Source organism: Panthera pardus, unplaced genomic scaffold (assembly GCF_024362965.1).
Source record: "Panthera pardus isolate Hobbes unplaced genomic scaffold, ASM2436296v1 HiC_scaffold_9, whole genome shotgun sequence".
Classification (NCBI taxonomy): Eukaryota; Metazoa; Chordata; class Mammalia; order Carnivora; family Felidae; genus Panthera; species Panthera pardus.
This window is the reverse complement of record NW_026527024.1, coordinates 2,661,146-2,680,511: the sequence shown is the minus strand read 5'-3', so window position 1 is coordinate 2,680,511 and position 19,366 is coordinate 2,661,146. Positions and strand designations below refer to the sequence as shown.

Genomic DNA, 19,366 nt, shown 5'->3' with positions numbered 1-19,366 from the left:
AGCCCCTGCCCCGGAAAAACCAGAAGATGCAACTAAGCAAAAATAAACAAGTAAAAGGGGGTGTGGGCCTGTTAGCACGGTGTGGAGCACAGTCAGGCTCGCGACTGAACGCACCTGTGATTAAATCCCGGCGTTGCGACTGACGTGTTCGTAACCTTGGCAACTCAGCCCCTCTGAGCGACAATTTCCTTATTGATTTAAAAAAAAAAAAAGTATCATTTTACCCATTTACCTCTTGTGCAAGTTGAGATAGCGTATGTAAATACCCTAAGCACTAAAAATATACTCAAGAAATCGATTCCGAGGGAGAGGCCGGGTAAGAACCTATAGAGGTCAGGAAAGCGCGTGGGGAGCGGTGCGAGACCCATCAGGGTTTTGATGGAAAACCAGGCGTGCGGAAGTGTAGAGGCAGTTGTGTGCAGGCGTGGGGGTGCTGAGGGGCCCGTGAGGACTCTGGGTGACAGCTTTCTGCAAGCCTGAGCGGTTGGAAGGTGGGGTGGCTGTGGGCCAGGCTCTCACGGGTCTGATTTCCCTTCCTGTAGAACGTGGTCTGTTCTGTAGGTAGTATGGAGCTAGCCTTCTGGTCGTCTCGTTTTGGTTTTGCATTGTCTTTTTTTTTTTGGTCTGGGGAGGGTGCTACGGGTAATGCTCAGAAAGCCGTGTTTATGAAGATTAATTAGCGCAGGGGAAGTGAGTCAGAGGGGATGGGCCACAGGCAGGAATATCCCCAAGACCAGAGATTGGGCCGGCAGTGGTCTTCCGGTGTTCTACAGAGCTCTTTGATCTCCTGGCCTCTCCTTTAGGAGAGCCGACCTGCGCTCTCTAAGGCAGGGGTGGGGGGGGGGGGGGGGGAGGGTGGCGATCGTGGAAAAGCTCCAAGCCAGAAGAGGAAGCAGGGTTCGCAGGGTGCAGCGGAGAGTTTGGGAGTGGCAGTGGATGCAGGTGAAAACAGTAACCGTATTCGTGGTTGGTAGCTGGCAGGCTGGAGTGGGGTTGTTTGTGCGCCTCGATCGCTGCTGCATAATGACGCCGGGGACCCGAGACGTGGAATCGCTGGCAGTCAGGGCTGCACAACGTCGCTCACACCCCCGTAAGTCATGCACGGGCACTTGTCTCCAAAGACCGACAGCAGCTGCCCAGCTGCTCGAACTTGTCTCCAAGTTGAACGCTTTGGATGGTGAAACCCAGCTTCCCTGGCATCTCCAGCCATTCCAAGCAAAACTAATTAGGCTTTTTCCGCAGGCCTATGTGTATGCTTTGGAATAAAGCGCACAGAAAATAAAACAAGCCCAGCTAACCCAGCGAGGCTAGTTCCAGAAGCAGCAGGAGAAAATATTGTGGTTGGCTGGGTCGCCAGTGGACCCCGAGTGCCAGAGCCAGGGGGTTGGCCGCAGGGTGACGGCACTTTGCTCATCGCTCAATGGTACCGGCTTCTTGCTAAACTGTGAGTTTACACTAGTACAGCCCGCTGGTCCCAGAATGATCCCGTACATCCCAAGTTGCTGCTTGTTTGTGTCCAAATGCTGCCTCGTCCGTTATCCCAACAGCAGCCCTGAGAGACGGGCAGGGCGATTGTTTTCTCGGAGGGAGATCTGAGGTTCAGAGAGATGGTTTGGATCTGAACTGTTGTCACAGAATGTGTGTGTTTAGGTCCGAGAGGGCCCGGAGGTCCTTTAGGTAACGCATCGCTCCTTCCTCAGGCAAGAAAACAGTCCGGTTCAGGTGACTGTCTCAGGTCGGCTCAGCTTTCCCGGTGCCCAGGGAGACCCTGGCACTGTGCCCACGCCTGTGATCTCTCTGGCCTCAGAAGGGACCATTGGATAAACAGTGACTGCCCCATACCCTCTGGGCAGAAAGTGACCTTAAGAAAGCCGCAGACTTCCAACCCTATTAGAAGTTTCCTGAAGTCCCAAACTCTCAGTCAGTTGCCTCTTTGTTCATGAGCCTTGGAAGCCATGCGACGTTACTTTCTCCCTATGAAGCTTCCCGCATACCTCCTCCACATCCGTTCTACCCTGCCTTTCAATTAACCCCCCTTTCTGGAACCACGGATCTGCCAGCTAAATCCTGTCATAGAACCAAAGAATAGATTCTTCAAAGAAGACTTCTCCTCTGCTTGAATACCTGTAGCAATGAGTTGCTCGCTATCTTTCGAAGATAGATTTGCCGAAAAGTTGAAGTCCTGAGTAAACTTTGAGGATAACCATTGCAGGGTTCTGAAGTGAGGACCCTCATTGTCTCCTTAAAAAAAAAAAAAGGGGGCGCCTGGGTGGCGCAGTCGGTTGAGCGTCCGACTTCAGCCAGGTCACGATCTCGCGGTCCGTGAGTTCGAGCCCCGCGTCAGGCTCTGGGCTGATGGCTCGGAGCCTGGAGCCTGTTTCCGATTCTGTGTCTCCCTCTCTCTCTGCCCCTCCCCTGTTCATGCTCTGTCTCTCTCTGTCCCAAAAATAAATAAAAAACGTTGAAAAAAAAATTAAAAAAAAAAAAAGTACTATGAGTTTCTTTTAAGTTTATTTATTGGGGGGGAGGGGCAGAGGGCGGGAGAGAGAGAATCCCGAGCAGGACCCATGCTCAGCGTAGAACCCAACTCGAGGCTTGACCCCACCAACCGTGAGATCGTGACCGGAGCTGAAACCAAGAGTCAGATGCTCAACCCATTGAGCCACCCAGGCACCCCTCTCCTTTAAAAAAATAAAATAAAATAAAAAGATTTTTAAAAATTTTAAGTAATCTCTACACCCAGCGTGGGGCTCGAACTCACAACCCCGAGATCGAGAGTCACGCGTACCACGGACCTGGCCAGCGGGGGGCCCTAGCCTCATTTTCTCCTGATCCATTTTCTTACCAACCGGCTTGCACGCTCCCCGGGGAAGCGTGTTCAGGGCACTTGGGATTTGTTGTAATCAGGTAGGGGAAGACACCCACATGACTGTCGCGAAGGAAGGAGTCTCCCATGCTCACGGATCCCTAGAAACAGGAGGCACGTATGCCACGCCGGACCACGCAGAGAGGCACCAGGCTGGGTCAGGAGGCAGAAGGCGTGAGAGGGAGGTGTAGGCAGGAAGCTGTATCGAGGTTTCTGCGGGAGGGAACGCGTGAGGCAGGGTAGGGGGTTTGGGATTGTCTGGGCTCGGCGGGCTCTGGGTCCGACGGCCGTCCCCGGCTGTGCGGGCCCTGCATCCAGGTGATTAGTGTGCCAAGCATAGTGGCTCAGAGCGCGAAGCTGTTAGAGGAGCTCAGGTTGTGTGCACTCTGGATGGGCCGTCGTGTGTCCGAGGGGTGTGCTCCCAGCTGAGCCGTGCACCCTCTCTAGGGAGCGGCTAGCCCGCGGAGGGCAGTCCCACCGGGGTCGGGGGGGGGGGGGACGGAGGGTGGCCCCGATGTCAGAGGGTCAGGATTACAGATAATAAGACAGGGTTAAAAAAAGCGAGGCCCCTACTGCCTTCCAGATGTGTCTGCAGGTTGTGCGGGTGGGGCTGAGGGACCGGGTTTCCCATGGGAATTTCCCTAGCAGAGCCTTCGGGAAGGGCCTTCGCCAGTATTCCTGCCGGAGAGAAAACTGCATCCTCCGTAGTCCAAGGGCGGGGATCCCCAGGGAGTCGGGGTTTCTGCGGCCACCGAGCCCTTCGCTCCGAAGCTCGCAGGCCTGGGCGGAGGGGGACAGCCCAGGGGGCTCTGCCGGCCTCGGGGGCCGCGGGCCCGGATGCCGCCGGCCGCTGCTGCTGCATCATCGTCGGCCTCTGCTGCCTTCGCTTGTCCTGCCGCCTGTCTTTTTAAGAGACCTGGCTCGGCCCTCCCTCCCGCTCCCTCGCTGTGTAGTAAGGAGTCGCCTCCCCGGCAGCCCCTGGCACAGGTGGTGATGACAGCTGGCTGCGGTCCCGTCGCTGAGGGGATCTGCCCGCGCTCTGCCTGCGTGTTGAGCAGCACACCCGCTCCCCTCGCCCGCGCGGTGCCGGGCCGGCTCATGCTGCCTGCCGTCCGCTTGGTGCGCCGCTCTGGGGACTGGGAACACGCCCAGCCCCGGTCCCCATCTGTTGCAGACGGGTGGCGGCGGCGGCGGCTCGGGGAGCAGCCGAGCCCTGGAAGTCGCCTGTGCTGAGGGGGCCGGGAAACCCCTTCTCTCATGGGCCTCTGGAGCAGGCGGCAGCATCCGTCAGAGCTGGGAGCCCCGTGTCTGCGGCACCAGCGTCCTGCCGGCCAGCGTCGTGCACCTGCCGTCAGCGCCCGCAGGAGGCGACCTCCGGGACCCCTCGGGGCCAAGTAAGCCGACCCCCCGGAGCCGGGTTCCCGAGCGCGTGATGACTGTGCGTTCCCGGGTGTGCGGCTCCCCCCCCCCCCCCGCCCCCCGCCCCCCTTCTGACGCTTTGTCTCCTCCGTCTGCCAGGCTGATGCCGAACCGGCGCTTTGTTCCGCGGGGGCCTCTTGCTGAATTCAACACCCCCGGGCGGAGCTCAGTGCTCCTTCCCCACCTGGGCGCTGTGTGTCTGGTGCTTATGTAACTTTTCGTCGGGGTTTAAAGAGGATCCGTAGGGAAGGTGGTGTGAGTGTGGGGGCGTGTTCGCCGGCCGCCGTTCCCTCTCCGCGTTCGGTCCCTCCTCCCCCTGCCCCCGCGGGCCGCCCGGAGCCGGAGCTGCCCGTTCCTGAGTGTGGCTCTCTCGGCCCCACCTTCCCGCCGCCGCCGCTGAAAGTTCCCTGCCGAAATCCTGGCGGGATCCACGGGGGCTGCCTTTCTTTTCCTTCCGCCGGTCCCCGAGCCGTCACTTATTAAATCTGTCCCGAACAGAAAAGGATGGGGATGATGTGGGAGCCTTTGGGCACCGCCCGTGGTGGCCTCGGAAGGCTCGTGATCGCGCACTCGCGTCTCCTGCCGGCCGAGGGTGAGCTCCAGGAGGCATACTTGTTGCTTTTAACTTACGGACAAGGCGTTGAAGAAAACGGCAGCTGGGAGGGGGCAGACAGAGGGAGACATGGGAGATGTCCTCACCCATGACTGAGCCAAGGCTTGTCTCGGGTGGGGAGGGGACAGCTGGGGGCCGAGCACCTGAGGTGGTAGCACCGCCCCCAGAAAGGGCTGGATTCGGAGGCCACGCGGGCTCTCACCCCCACCTCTGCTGACACCTGGGTGGGGGGGGCTCGCTGCTTGGAGCTCGCCGCTGAGTGTTTGGATCGCCCCCCACGACCCCCTCTGTAAGCCAGGGGCTACCCCGATCGGTCATGCGTGACCAAACTTCAGCTGGGAGTTTGTGTGGCTGGTTCTTGAGTCCTGCTGATTGGGGGGGTTACCCAGCAGGGGTGGCGGCAGGAAAATAGGAGAATGAGGCTTGATTCTCTGCTTCTGGACTTACAGTCTGGGGGAGGGGGAGACACCGTATTAGACCGTTCAAGACTTGAGAAGCAGTAGAGAACCAAGCATGGGATTTCGGCAGGTACCAAGTGCCGAAGGCAGCGGACTGGCCGTCTGGGGGCCGTTGGGAGGGGGCAGTGCGGAGGGGCTGGGGCTCGGCAGGCTCCCCCCGGGCCTGGGGACAGCAGGACGCAGGCTTGTGCCTGAGTGCAGGGGAGACCCCAAAATATAAATGCAGGTGCCGTCAGCTGTGGCTAGGTACTTCTCGTACCTAGTGGGGGCAGAGGGGAGGGAAGCGAGCGGCCAGCCCACGTTGTGATGAGCAGATTGCCATTGGCCCAGTGCCCCGTGGGCTCCGTGCGCCTCTCGCCGGGCTGACTGCTGGCTCTGAGAGCAGCCCAGCTCACTCCCTGACCCAGAGAAGAGGAAACACACCCTTGAGTCCTATATGCCAGGCACTGGTCATCCAAGATGAGTCCCACGCTTGGCCTTGACCTCATCAGTGAATAGTACTGGATAGCCAGGGCTCCCTCAAAATGGAGGTTCTAATTCTGCATCCTGCTTTCAGCTCAGCTGTTAAGCAATGGAATCCTTCTTGGATTTTCCTGACCTCCGCACTGCTCTCTTTCAAACCGTATGCTCTTTTCTTCCTTTAAAAGTGTTGAATTCTTTCCTCCCACGGGATGCCCATATTGACGAGGCTTGACCCATACCTTCTAGCAAATCCCCTTAGGGTTCCCTCGTACTCGGCCTGTGGGCTAATATAGGTCCATGCCTATATTTTTTGTTTTATGCGTTATTTTATATTAGGTTGTGTTCAGTTCTTCTGGGTGGATTCGATTGATAATTCCCTCCGGTCAGTTAAGGCTTTCATTTCTTAAAGGGATTTGCCTCCCTATGACCTGCTCTTAGCTCCTTATGCTTTGGTAAATATTTATTGACTATGTATTAGGCTCCAGGTTCCACAATTGGCATTTTCATGGATGCCGATGATCTTAACTCTCAAGACGATCCTGGGAGGTTTGCCTCATTTTACGCAGGGGGAAATTGAGGCCCTGCGAACTTGAACTGTTTGCCGAGCTTACGTAGCCAGTAAATGGCAAACTGGGGTTCAGACTCAGGCCCTCCGACGCCAAAGTCCCCTCCTCCCACTGCACTGCACGGGCACATGGCAAATGTCCAACAGTGAAAACTCGTGTATCAGCCGCCATCATGGCGTGGTGACCAGCGAGCCAGTGGACCTAAAAGTATTTTCACCAGTAAGGATCAGAAGGGTGATCTCTACTTACCCAAAAAGTCCAAGGGCCAGTTCCCAGCTTGTAATCGATGCTTCGTCAGTAGCTGCCCTCTTCCCGTAGGTGAGTGGTCAGCTGTGGGATGCCCCAGCTGAGCCCAGAAGAATTTCTCTCCAAGCAGGGCCTTGAAGTGATTTGGTTTTCAGATAGAATTCTCTGGGTCTTATCACTTTGATTATTCATCAGGAAATCAAGGCTGGAGGGCTGTGGGTTCCACTGGGTTCTGGTGGTTCCCTTGTTGTGCTGGTCTGGCCAGGTCCCCACCTGTCCTTGGAGCTGGCCAATCCCGGCCCCCCCTCCTGCCCCACCTGTCCCATGTGGACACGGCTGTCTATCTCAGTGTGGTCCCCCTGCCACCGCCATCTCCTAAAGGTCACAGCAGCACATTTACATGACCTTCTTGGAATCGTACATTCCTTTCTTGATTTCTTTTGGCATCTTTCACCCTAAGATCTAGCGTGTAGGGGGAGGTAGGGAGAAAGCAGAGGAAAACAGAGCCAGACTTGGGTTCTTGTTTTGATTTTCCTTCGCGAGTGAGGTGTGTGGTGGCATTTTATTGCCTCACGTCTGCTTTTAAGGGGGTCTGCCGTCTGCTTGGTAAGAATGTCCTCATCTCGTTAGTCACCCGTGAGTTAGAGACTCGCTGTACAGATTCCAGTAAATAAGGGAACAGACACTCAGCAAGTCAGAGCAGACTCAGCCCTACCGTCTGCCCCCACAGCCGTGTTGGGGGGCTGGCAACAAGGTGGTGGTGGGGGGGGGGGCTCCAGGCAGCCCAAGGAGGGCAGAATGGAGGGCTGTGGAGTCGGGGGTTCACATTCTCCCCCAGGCTGGTCTGCCTTTTCTTTTTGGTTCAGGGCTGCTATGATCCGAGGGCCCCTAGGACAGGGTTTCTTTGGAGAGAGAGCCAAGTACCGAGTCGGGAGCTAAGGAGAGGTAAGAGGCAGTCCCAGGCCTCAGAAAACTCAGTGGGGCTTTTCCTTTTCGCATAACCCGCACAGCACACGTATTTGACCTTAAGTGCAGGCGTTCTCTGTGATTTGCAAGTTCCATTGGCTACGGCACATTCGGAGTCACATTTTCATGGCTGGAAGTAAACGTGGGGCTGACCCGTCTGGGCCCTTGGGGCCCTGGAGACTTCCAAGGTGGAGGGCAGAGCCGGGGTGGCCTGTGTTCGGGGAAAGGTCGTGAGGAAACAGGCAGAACGTTACCCTCACTTAGCGCGGGGACGGTCCACAACCCTCCCCTTGACCGGGAGCAGCCCGCGGAGTCGTCCGCGAACCACGTGAACCATATTGGGTGTGGGACCCTCTTGGGAAGGAACGAAGATGACAGAACCCAAGGTAGGAGGGACGAAAGCAAAAGGACCCCTTCCGGAAGAGCGTGAATCTGACCCGGGGCCTCACGGCTGCACCCCTGGTCCCTGCCCTCGGCTCCGGGGCCGGGGGAGGCAGGGGTCCTGGTGCTTTGCACAAAGCGTGGCCACCTGACGGCTAAATCCCGCCCACCACGCGCTTAGCAAAGCTTTGAGACGTGTGAAGACAGTTGAGGATTTTCGCCCATAGGGATCAGAAGGATGACTTCTGCTTATCCAGAAAGTCCAGTTAACCCTAATCCTGAAAGTGCCATCACAGGTACCTGATCCGTCCCCTACCCAGCGTGGGCAGGAAACACGTGGTTCCACAAAGCTGAGCATTCTGGATAACAGACACTCCTGAGAGGGTATGTGACAGGCTCAGAAGACGGAGGGGCGTTCCTATTTCAGAGTCAAGACTGAGCCGACCTGCCGTGCGTCCTGGGAGGGGTGTCTGCATTTTAGTAGCGAGCGGGAACGGTATGTTTGTAAGGCCCAGCAAATGAAGATGAGAGGGAAACTTCCAGTACCCAGACGCTGGTGGGGGGGATGGCGGGCCCGGCCAGGCGCCCGCACGGACCCCTCAATCACACGGGCTCTGGCCTCTAACAGGTGTGCGAGGGCCTCTTAATGAGGCGGCTGCTGCTGCACGAGTTAGGGCAGGGGGGGTGGAGGAGGGGCTGGGGATTCATCCGTTTGAACAGATTTTCCACTCCGAACCCCAGAGCCCAGAATCCTGGTGGGATTCGCCCTTCACGCGAGGCCAAGGCCAAGACCAGAGCCGGGCGCTTACCCAGCACGGCCAGGCCTGGCTCAGAGCTGGCCGCCGGCATCTGTCTCCACCCACTCGCTCTGACTCATCCCACACTTATCTGCTCAAATCACAGAGCCTTGAAATGCGCTTGCCGGTTGGTCTTCCAACAAAAACTCCGGGGGGACACTCGGAGAGAAAGGCGGGTCCTGGAGGAGGAGAGGAGGGGCCTCGCTCCAGCAGGCCTGGGGTTTGGGAAGGGGCTCTGGGTGCCTCCCCGTGCAGGGCCCCGGGGACGTCTCCCTTGGGGTAGTGTCAGGACGCCCCTCCAGGCCTTCTCAGTGGCCACCTGGCGGCTCTCCCCAGAAGGGCTTGTTCCTTCTCCTGGCCGCGTAGACAGAGGGCACCGGGCCACGCCGCCGTATACAGGATTTGTTTTTCCCCTTCTTCTCCTCTTCTTCCCCAGATCCCTACTTGGTAGCCGAGGACCATGCCCCACCCCACCCCACCCTCACCCCTGCGCCTGCTCTCTCCTAAGTGGGGAGGAAAGACCTCTGGCAATGGACCAGAGCCCCCAGTGTTTCTCAGAGGGTGGCCTGGGGGCTTGTTAAAATGCGCATTCCTGGGTCCCACCCCCGCCTACTGACCGGGAAGCTCAGAGGCCCTTGGTAGCATCTTACACGCACTGAGGACTGGCTTCAGGCTGGAGAGAGGAACCTGGACTATGGACTGGGCTCATTCACCTGAAAAGAAGATTCTAGACCTTCTTGCCCAAGGTCTACCAAGATACCAGGTCTAACAGTTTCCCCCCAGATCGGCTTTCTCTAGTTTCGTTCATGGGGATAGATAAGGAAATCATGGTGCGATTGCAAAAAAAGTATATGAAAAATCCGAAGAGTATTTTTCAATAGTCCCAGATGCCTGGGGACTGTGGCTAATCCAGAGTCTCGAAAGGTACCAGCTGTGTCTTATTCGGAATGCTAACTGTCAAAAAAAAAAAAAAAAAATTAGAGTACTATAAAATGTGCTTAACAATGAAATAAACCTGACATCACCCAGTCTTGACACTGCAGGTACTTTTAGGGTCTCAGTAATGCCACTTCGACAGAATCTGGAGTGCCAGTGAGTGGGGACGTCGGGTGGAGATAAGCCAGCTGTGGTCAACCTTCTCGATCACATTTAAATATCCACCCGTGGTTTCCGTGCTAGTGATCCCGAAACTAGCCACGTGGCTGGAGGGAAGGGGGTAGTTAGTAGTGGCAGGAAGTCGCAGCCTCGGCCCCTGAGTGTCTCTGGGCACCCCCTCCCCCCCTTCCCCACTTCGAGGGCCTTCCTTTATGTCTAGGCTCCCCGTTCCCGTGGCCCCCACACTGGCCTGCTCTAAGCACTTTTTCTGCCTGGCCGTCTCTGCTCCATCTGGATTTCTCTCCTTTCTCTCCTAGGCCTTCAGGGTCCTTTCATGAGATTAATAATCCAATGACCTCCCAGTTCAGAGAAGGGATTCATTTTAATGGGTTGTCTCTCACGGTTGTCATTTAAGTATTGCCTTGATCCAGATAAAGGGCCAGATAAAGGATCCAGATAAAGGATAGGACATTTAAGCACCCCCATAGGATTGTGACACCTCACATACCGGGGATTCACCTTTGGGAGAAATTGGGCTCTTGGTGCCCAACAAATCTCTCTTCCCTAGATCGGTAGTCACCGCATGTGTCTGGGCTGGGTTCTGGAACGTGACGTGCCGGGTCTTCAGATCCCAGGTAGGGGAGGAAGGGACAACTGTGCCCCTATCTGACAAGTGTAATAAGGTGCTTTGTCACCAGGAGGGCGATTGAAACCAGAGAATTTTGCTGCGAATAAAGTACAACTATCACCCACACTGCACAGCTGCTTCCTGAAAATTCTACTCCCACTGCATGAAAAAGCACACTCAATATTCCAGGATTAATAACGCAGACATCTTCCCTGTGTTCTGCAGATTGTGTGATTTTCTTTTTTTTTTTTTTTTTTTCTCCCCTATGGCATGGGGATGGGTGGTGGCTGGTGGGGGTCACCCTGTGGTCAGATTTATTGACCTATAGTTTCCATGCAATAAAATTCACCAATTTTAAGTATGCAGCTAGGCAGATGGTGATGTGCCCAGGCATGCAACCAGAGCCATGTTCACGATGTAGGACGCGCCCTGTAGGTCCCTCGTGTCCCTTTGCATTCTGTCCCCTCCCCCAGCCCCATCTTGACACGGCAGAGGGGTGTGTGTCTTATCTGTGAATGTCCCGTATCTGGCACAATTCCAGACCCACGGACGCTACTTAAATGAATAAGTACATCAGCGGCTCTAACATACTAAAAAAAAAAAAAAAAAAATCCCCCCAAGACGCCTCTTTGGTTTCTCCCTTTCATCCTGAGTTTTAAAAGATTGTCTGATAAGCATTTGCTGCTAGCTTCTGCATTTAGCCATTCCTGATAGCAGCCTCCTGATCAGCCGGAGATAATCAGTGTCATCAGAGCTGATGACATTCCAGGTGAAAGCAGGGGACTGTCCGTCCTCATTGTTTATGCGGCCATGGGCACGTGCGCGCTTCCTTTCCACGTTTTGAAACACTGGAAACGCCGCAGGAGCGTCTCACCCTAGACCGGAAGCCCCCAACCTACATCCCTCCCCGCCTTTCTGGGCTCAATAACAGCACGTTGCCCCTAAATAATGGCACCTTGCCTGTAAAATCAGGGCAGTGTTTGGATGTAATAGGCAGCATTTCCCCATAATCTCTTTATATGTTAGCCCCTAGGTGTTCATGTTTGCATATTTATGTAAGCTCCTAATCTGGTAGGAACTCCTCTGATTCCCACTTTGTGGATTTGAAAACTGAGGTGCGGAGGAATTAGCTTTCACGAGATTCCGTAGTTTTCTGGCCATCCATTGCTGTATCACAAGCCACCCCAAACTGAGAAATCTGGCTGGGTGGGAGGGGAGGGCACCCAAGCGGCTCAGTCGCTTGAGTGTCTGACTCTTGATTTCGGCTCAGGCCACGATCTCACAGTTCGTGGGATTGAGCCCTGAGTCGGGCTCCAGGCTGACAGCTTGGGATTCTGTGTCTCTCTCTCTCTCTCTGCACCTGCCCCGCTCACATGCACGCGTGTGCGCTCTCTCTCTCTCTCTCTCTCTCAGGATAAATAAATAAGCAGTAAAAAAAAGAAGGAGTATAGTTTGGCGTCATCACAGGTCTGGAGGTTGCCTGGCTCAGCCCAGCAGTTCTCACGTGGGGCTCCTCGCGCACCCTCAGCCAGATGGCGGCTGAGGCCAGAGCGCTCTCAAGGTTTCTTCACCCTGCGTCAGGTGCCTGGGCTGGTTGGTGGCTCTTTCTCCGTGCCGCCTGTCCACCTGGCTGGCTCAAGCTTCCCCACGGCAGGGTGGTCTCCGGGCAGTTGGATATTTAACAGCTGGTTTCCCCCAGGGCGGATTCCAGGAGATCCAGAGATAAACCACCGGGCTTCTTATCACGTGATCCTGTGGCTGTGTCTCTGTTGATCACAACAGCCCAAGGTCAAGGGAGGGAAGGATGTGGACTCAGCTTCTTGGTGGGGGCGGCGTGTGTGTGCAGGGAGGGAAGCCGTGCACGGAGGCCCTCTTAGGGGCAGACTGCCACACTGCCAAGACGCAGACTGTGGGCCCGGCCCCTCATCCTCCGCCTGCTCCCTTCAACTTGGGCCACGGTGAGGTCACATCACGGCCGGTTGGATATACTCCCCATAAGGCAAGTTTCCCAGGGCACCGGTTCTATTCCATTTCTTTATTTATTTTATTTTATTGTTTGTTAACATTTATTTATTTTTGAGAGAGAGAGTATGAGCAGGAGAGGGGCAGAGAGAGAGAGAGAGAGGGAGACACAGAATCCGAAGCAGGCTCCGGGCTCGGAGCTGTCAGCACAGAGCCCGATGCGGGGCTCGAACTCACGAACCGTGAGATCGTGGCCTGAGCCGAAGCCGGACGCTTACCCAACTGAGCCATCCCGGGCGCCCCTCTGTTCCGTTTTATTAACAACGACAATAAAGCCTGTTGGGACTGTGTGGGTTTCAGGACCCTGCAGTTGGAGGAAGGCTGTCCCACATTTTACTAACCCAAACACCAACTCCACTGGATGCCACACCAAAGTTAAAGCAAACGGTTGAAACAGGAGGGGACACAGATGACATTTCTCAAGGGTCCAGCAAAGATCTGAGGTTGGACGGGGCGCCTGGGTGGGTCAGTCAGTTAAGCATCCAACTCTTGATCTGGGCTCATGATCCCGTGGTTGTGAGATCGAGCCCCGTTTCCGGCTCTGTGCTGGGCCCGGAACCCTCTTAAGATTCTCCCTCTCCTTCTGCCCCTCTCCCCCCGCTCGCACACACACATACTCTCTCTCTGCCTCAAAAAAATAAATGAATAAATAAATAATGACATACACATCTGAAGTTTGACAGTGTCGTCTGTTGGTGAGGCTACGAAGGAAGCAGACCCCCCTCCTCTGCCATAGTCAGGAGGGCAGCACGGCCCGGTCCTGGGGAGGACGGGTCGCAGTATTGCCCAGAAATCACACGCCCGTGGCACTTTGAGCAGTCACACTTCTGGGAACGTATCCTAGAAACACGAGGACTGCGCAAAGTTCCCGTGACCGCCTTGTCGTCGTGGCCCAAGATCAGAAACTCTCACTGCCACGGGGGCTGGTGCAGCTAGAACGTTCCATCCAAAGGAGCGTGCCCCGGATACCGGAAAAATCTCTGTGCTCAAAGTGGTTCCTTTAGGGGTGCATCACGGATGGGGCCAAGGGTAGATGCCCACCCAGCTTTTCCTGGTGCATCGTTTTGACTTCATGAGCCACACTTGAGTATTTTTAAACTCGTTAAGTTTCTGTGTTTTGGGGAGAGAGAGAAAGAGTGTGAGTGGGGGGAGGGGCAGAGAGAGAGGGAGAGAGAGAATCCCAAGCAGGCTCCTCCCTGTCCTCACAAAGCCCAGCTCGGGGCTCCGTCCCACAAACCGGGAGCTCGTGACCTGAGCCCAGGGCAAGAGCTGGATGGATGCTCAACCAGCTGAGCCACCCAGACGCCCCCAAATGCCACCTTTATCGTCATTGTGTGTCGGACTCGAGTCACGTGTCCACCAAAGATGGCTGTGCTCTGGCTAGTTGAGCAAAGGTTGGAGTGAGCCCCCGCGTGGCCGCGGAAGACCTTTGGAGGCGCTGACTACTGTGAGGAGGAGAAGGCTCCAGGTGGAAAAGCAGGAGCCAGGTGACGCTGTTGAGGAAAATTTGATTTTTAATATCGTCACCAGAAAAATTAACCAACCTCCAGAAGCAGAAAGCAATCTACTTGGACACGGATCGACCTACATTGGACTTAATGCTGTTTTCTGCGGTCTAATAGCAAATAGTCTTAGGGCGCCTGGGCGGCTCAATCCAGTAAGTGTCCAACTCTTGATTTTGGCTCAGGTCGTCACCTCACGGTCGTGAGATTGAGCCCCGCGTTGGGCTCTGTGCTGGGCGTGAAGCCTGCTGGGGATTCTCTCTCTCTCCCTCTTTCTGCCTCTCCTCTGCTCGTGCTCTCTCTCTCTCTCTCTCTCTCTCAAAATAAATAAACGTTTTTTAAAAATAGCAAATAGTCTTTTTCAACGCATCCTAAACGTGACACAGGCTCGTATAGCCGCTGGCTTGCCGATGGCAGGGATCCCACTGTTGACTATGCATGCATCGTACAAAGGTTTTTTAAATTTACCCTTGAATACAGGGGATTTGAATTGTGAAGCCCGTACCCTAACGCAGGGAGGATTGGTCGGTCTCGTTTCTGGTGGTCTGTACGCTGGTTTCTCGGCTATTCCCTGTGAATGGTGGCCTAGCAGCCAGCTATGAGTCAGAAAGGGCTCAACTGCTCCCAGGGAAAGGAAATAACTTACCGGATTAGAATTTCCAAGCCTGTCTTTAGAAAGATGTCTTTATTTCCCATTTTGCTCCAGACTGTGTTTGCAGCACACGTGGGATCGAGGTCAATATAAACTAATTTCGGAAAGGCTCTTCAGTTACCCGAAGCTGGCCCAGGTTAAACAAATGTGTAACCCTCCGCCCCCCCCCCCAATAAAATTGTAATGTATGAAAAAAAAAACATTGCTAGGTTATAACCTTAATAATTCAAGGTTCTGGCGACAGCGTGTAGGCCAGTTACCAGTGTCCTGGGCGCACTGAATGCCAGGCGAGGGGTACGGGAACTTCTGCCCCGGGCAGGGGGGACCCTGGAGGTTTCAGCCAGCAAGGCTCTCGTTCAGCGTCATTCCGTTCTCCAGGCTGGGCACACTGACCATGGCGGACTACATCTTCTTGTTATCCTGTCTTTAAACCATGAAAACGGGGCAGTGGGCACCAATGATGACGGCAGAGAGCAGCCCTGGCAGCCCCGGTTTCCCCTCTGCTTGTGGGGGTCCCCTTTCTGCTCCCTGGACCTCCCCGAGGATGAGCTGCTCTCCCAGATCACCCCCACGGCGGTCCCGGAAGCTCAAAGTCCACCCACTCTGGGCATGGGGACCTGGGGCGTGAGGCCCTGTGCTTGGCGAGTGGAGGGAGGCGCCCCCAGGGCCTCATAGATACAAAGGGCAGAGAGATACGTGGTCCAGAGGCTTCTGGGGCACACTGGCCGTGACCCCCAGTGAAAACAAGGGTCTGGCCTGGCTAAGGGACAGGCAATCCCAGGGGGTCCCCTGGCCTTTGGAATATCCCTACACGACCCGGTCCAGAATCCCCTGTGCTTTTTCAGCGAGAAATACAAGTCCCAAAGCATTCTAGCAGGGACCAGATGAGAAATTCGGAGGACACGCTCAGGACATGCTTCTTCCGAGCCCCATGCCGGCCCACGGGGAGGCACGGGTGGCCTGGGGACGCATGCTGCACACGGGGACATCTCAGTGACCGGGTCCTCTGAGGAGATCATGGCTGTTAGCCCAATTCTTAGGATATGAAAAGCAGGCTTTTTTTTTTTTTTTTTTTTTCTCCCTTCCTTGAAAAAGCAAAGCCACAAACAACCCCGGTGTTTACCTGACTCCCTGCCGTGGCAGCAGCTGATCTAAAAGTTTCTGCTGTTCTGGTGACTTTGGCCTCCCGTCCAGCATTTTTCTTCCCTCCCCTACTTACATAACAAGCCCCTCCAGAACAGAATGGGCTTGTTGGCAGCAAAAAACAAAAAAACAAAAAACCTAGCAAATTCCTTGTTTGGATTCGTTCGCGCTGTGGTCTGTGGCCTTGAGGCCCCGGCCAGGAACCATGAGTTTCTGGGTGCCCACTCGGTCTCCGGCCTGGTGCTGGGATTTGTCCATCCACTCCACACATTCTGAGGCTGCCTGGTGACTCGGGCTGGCACCTGCTTCCATCTGGAGCTAGAAGGCCCGAGACCTCACCCCTGGGTCCACACTGGCCGGCTCGGCCTAAGAGAGGGGACCTGGGCTCTCAGAACTTCCTGGCCCTCTTGCTGCCTAACCCCCTTATCTCCTCATTTATTTTCTCTGCCTGGAGGCCTTAGACAAGATCCACTTGGCTTAGGACGCAGAGTCTGGGCATGTGCAGCGCACCTGCTCCCCTGCCTTCCGGAAGTCCTGAGAGCCGTGGACGTGGGGTGAGGTGACCGCGCTCCAGCCCCTGTCTGCGAGTGGAGTGATGCACGAGCCTCCCGGGGAGCTGCAGGCAGGCCCCTCAGCCAGATTGCAGGCTCCCTTCTGTCTCCCGTTACGGAGGGCAGAGGGCGGGTGGCCTGGCCCAGTGTGATGGGTGCTCGATTGGCCGTGGCGTTGAAGGCATGTCTAACCATTTCTTGCTCCTGCCTTTTTTCTTTTTTCGTTAATAGACCCATTTTGAGCAGTTCTAGATTTACAGAACTGTTGTCCAGAAAGTACAGAGAATTCTCACACACCACCTTCCTCTCCCCCCCTCCAGCCGGTATCCCCCATTGTTAACAACTTGCATTAGAGGTACGTTTGTTACAATCGATGAGCCTTTATGAATAAACTATTGTTAACTGAAGCTTAGAGGTGACCTTGGGTTCACTCTTGGTGTGGTACGTTCTGTGGGTCTGGACAAATGTCAGGCTGACCATGACGGTGTCAGCCAGAGCCGGATGCCCTAAAAATGCCTGGGGCTCTGCCTCTTCTCCCTCCCCCAACCCCATGCTGGCTCTGACTTATTGGCGTTTGTCCTGATGCCTCTGGAGCCGGACCCCAGGCCGGGCGGGGGCAGCCCAACCCAGGTGTGTTGAAAAGATCCCTTTCGTCGCAGGGCTGGGGAAGGGAATGGCCTAGAACGGAACTGGGGGTCTTGGAGGGCGCTTGGAGGATCTCTGGAGTTTGAGCCTGCACACCTCCTATCCCATGAGGAAACTGAGGGCCAGAGATGGGGTGTGGGTTTCCAGTTGACACAGTGGGTTGGGGGCCTGTCACAGAGGGGGCATAGGCCCAATCAGCGGCTTTTCTTCTTTTTTTTTTTTTTCTGATTTTCTCATGTTGTTTTATTTTATTATTTTTTTTAATTTATTTTTTTATTTTGTTAAACGTATGTCCAAATTAGTTAGCATCTACTGCAACAATGATTTCAGGAGCGGCTTCCTTAGTGCCCCTTACCCATTTAGCCCATCCCCCCTCGCACAGCCCCTCCGGTAACCCTCAGTTTGTTCCGTATTTATAAGTCTCTTCTGTTTTGTCCCCCTCCATGGTTTTATATTATTTTTGTGTCCCTTCCCTTATGTTCATCTTCTGTTTTGTCTCTTAAGGTCCGCATATGAGTGAAGTCGTATGATTTTTGTCTTTCTCTAATTTCACTTAGCGTAGTACCCTCTAGTTCCATCCACGTAGTTGCAAATGGCAAGATTTCATTCTTTTTGATTGCCGAGTAATACTCCATTGTGTATATATACCACATCTTCTTTATCCATTCATCCATCGATGGACATTTGGGCTCTTTCCACACTTTGGCTATTGTCGATAGTGCTGCTATCGACATGGGGGTGTATGTGTCCCTTTGAAACATGAGGGTGCATGTGTCCCTTTGAAACCTGTATCCCTTGGATAAATGCCTAGTAGTGCAATTGCTGGGTCGTAGGGTCGTTCTATTTTTAGCTTTTTGAGGAACCTCCACACTGTTTTCCAGAGTGGCTGCACCAGCTTGCATTCCCACCGATCAGCGGCTTTTTTAAAACATATTTTTAATGTTCTTTTTTTTTGAGGAGGGGGAGGAATAGTGAGAGGGAGAGAGAATCCCAAGCAGCCTCTGCATTGTCAGCACAGAGACCAACGTGGGGCTAGAACTCATGAACCTCATGATCATGACCTGAGCTGAATCAGCTGCTTAACTGACCGAGCCACTCAGGTGCCCCAGCTGCTTGCTTGCTTTCTTTTCTTTCTTTTCTTCCTTCCTTCCTTCCTTCCTTCCTTCCTTCCTTCCTCCCTCCCTCCCTCCCTTCATTTCCTTCTTTCTTTCTTTCTTTTTTTTCTGACGGCGAGAGCTAAATTAGTAAACAGGACCAAAAGCTTCACTTTAAAAAGAGCTAGTTACTTGGCCATTTTGAGTGTCATTAACTTGCCCGGTGGGCGCCTCTGGCCCAGATGGGGTCCCCGGCACCCTCCATGGTCATGAGCGGTGATGAGGGTGCGGCGTGCTCCCAATGCCGTCCTGTTCCACCTGAAAACTCTGATTTCCCGCGTGGAGCTGTGGGGCATGTGCCTGACGCGGCCCTCAGCAGGTGCGGCCCTGGGAGGAAGCAGAAGCGGGCAGATACCAGCTCCCCGCCCCGCTGGCCAAAGCAACTGGAACCCCTCTGTGCGGAGCGCCCACCAGCCTTCAGTCAGCGGGACACCGAGGCTTCTGTGGCTCCGGAAGGTTCTTGGAGCGGCTGCTCACCCTGATGGCCGTGACACAGGTGTGGAGGGTTCCGGGAAGTAACAAATTCACACCACGCTGACGAACAACCAGGAAGCGCAGTTTGGAACAAGAGCTTTGGCGCCGGAGGAAAGATGCAGAAAGGCCAACACTGGAAAACGCCTCGTGCGTGGATCGGGACTGGCGTTCACCGCGGGCCCAGGGCGGCCGGGCCCACGCCCCGGGCTTGCCTCGCAACGGGACTCCGTGAGATAGTTTTGTTGTCACCTTACGTAATAGAAACAGATGCTAGAAAGTCACCATCGGCTAAAAAGAGCGTAGTGTGACCGGGAGTTGCTAGAAGTTGCAATACCAGGATTTGGTTCGTGACTGTGCAAGGCGGCTTTGAGTCGCCTCTCTCTGGGCGTCCATTACTCCCCCGGGGGCAGGAGGGGATTGATTGTTTTGGGAGATTTCTGAGAACTTTTCCGGCTATAACATGCTCTCACTGCATGATTTCCCTGGATTTAGGTGTCAGGAGACCAGGGGGGCGTGCGCAGGCCTGGCCCACCCAGGGGGTGGGTATAGGTGCTGACAGAGACCACTCTGAGGGGGTCTCAATGGGGGGGGGGTTGCTCCCGTTCTGGGTCTGGGGGTGGCAGGAGCCAGGCTGCCCATGCTGGGTCACAACAGCAGTGCCCACGGCTCACAGGGCAGGGGAGGGACGCACGGGGTTGGATAAGAGGGGAGGAGGGAAGGAGTTGC

The 19,366-nt window shown here is 55.1% G+C and overlaps 1 protein-coding gene across 5 annotated transcripts in view; it reads left to right on the top strand.

The window, feature by feature from the left end:
• PRKAG2 (protein kinase AMP-activated non-catalytic subunit gamma 2) overlaps positions 1-19,366 on the top strand; it is a 256,749-nt gene that overhangs the window by 43,495 nt on the left and 193,888 nt on the right. Inside the window, exon 1 of one of the 5 annotated variants that reach the window (XM_053898678.1) lies at positions 4,154-4,260. The exons of the other annotated variants lie outside the window; for them this stretch is intronic. The gene's annotated coding sequence lies outside the window, so the exon portion shown is untranslated. Of the gene's footprint in view, positions 1-4,153; positions 4,261-19,366 lie in introns of those variants that run through there. 5 annotated transcript variants of the gene reach the window in all.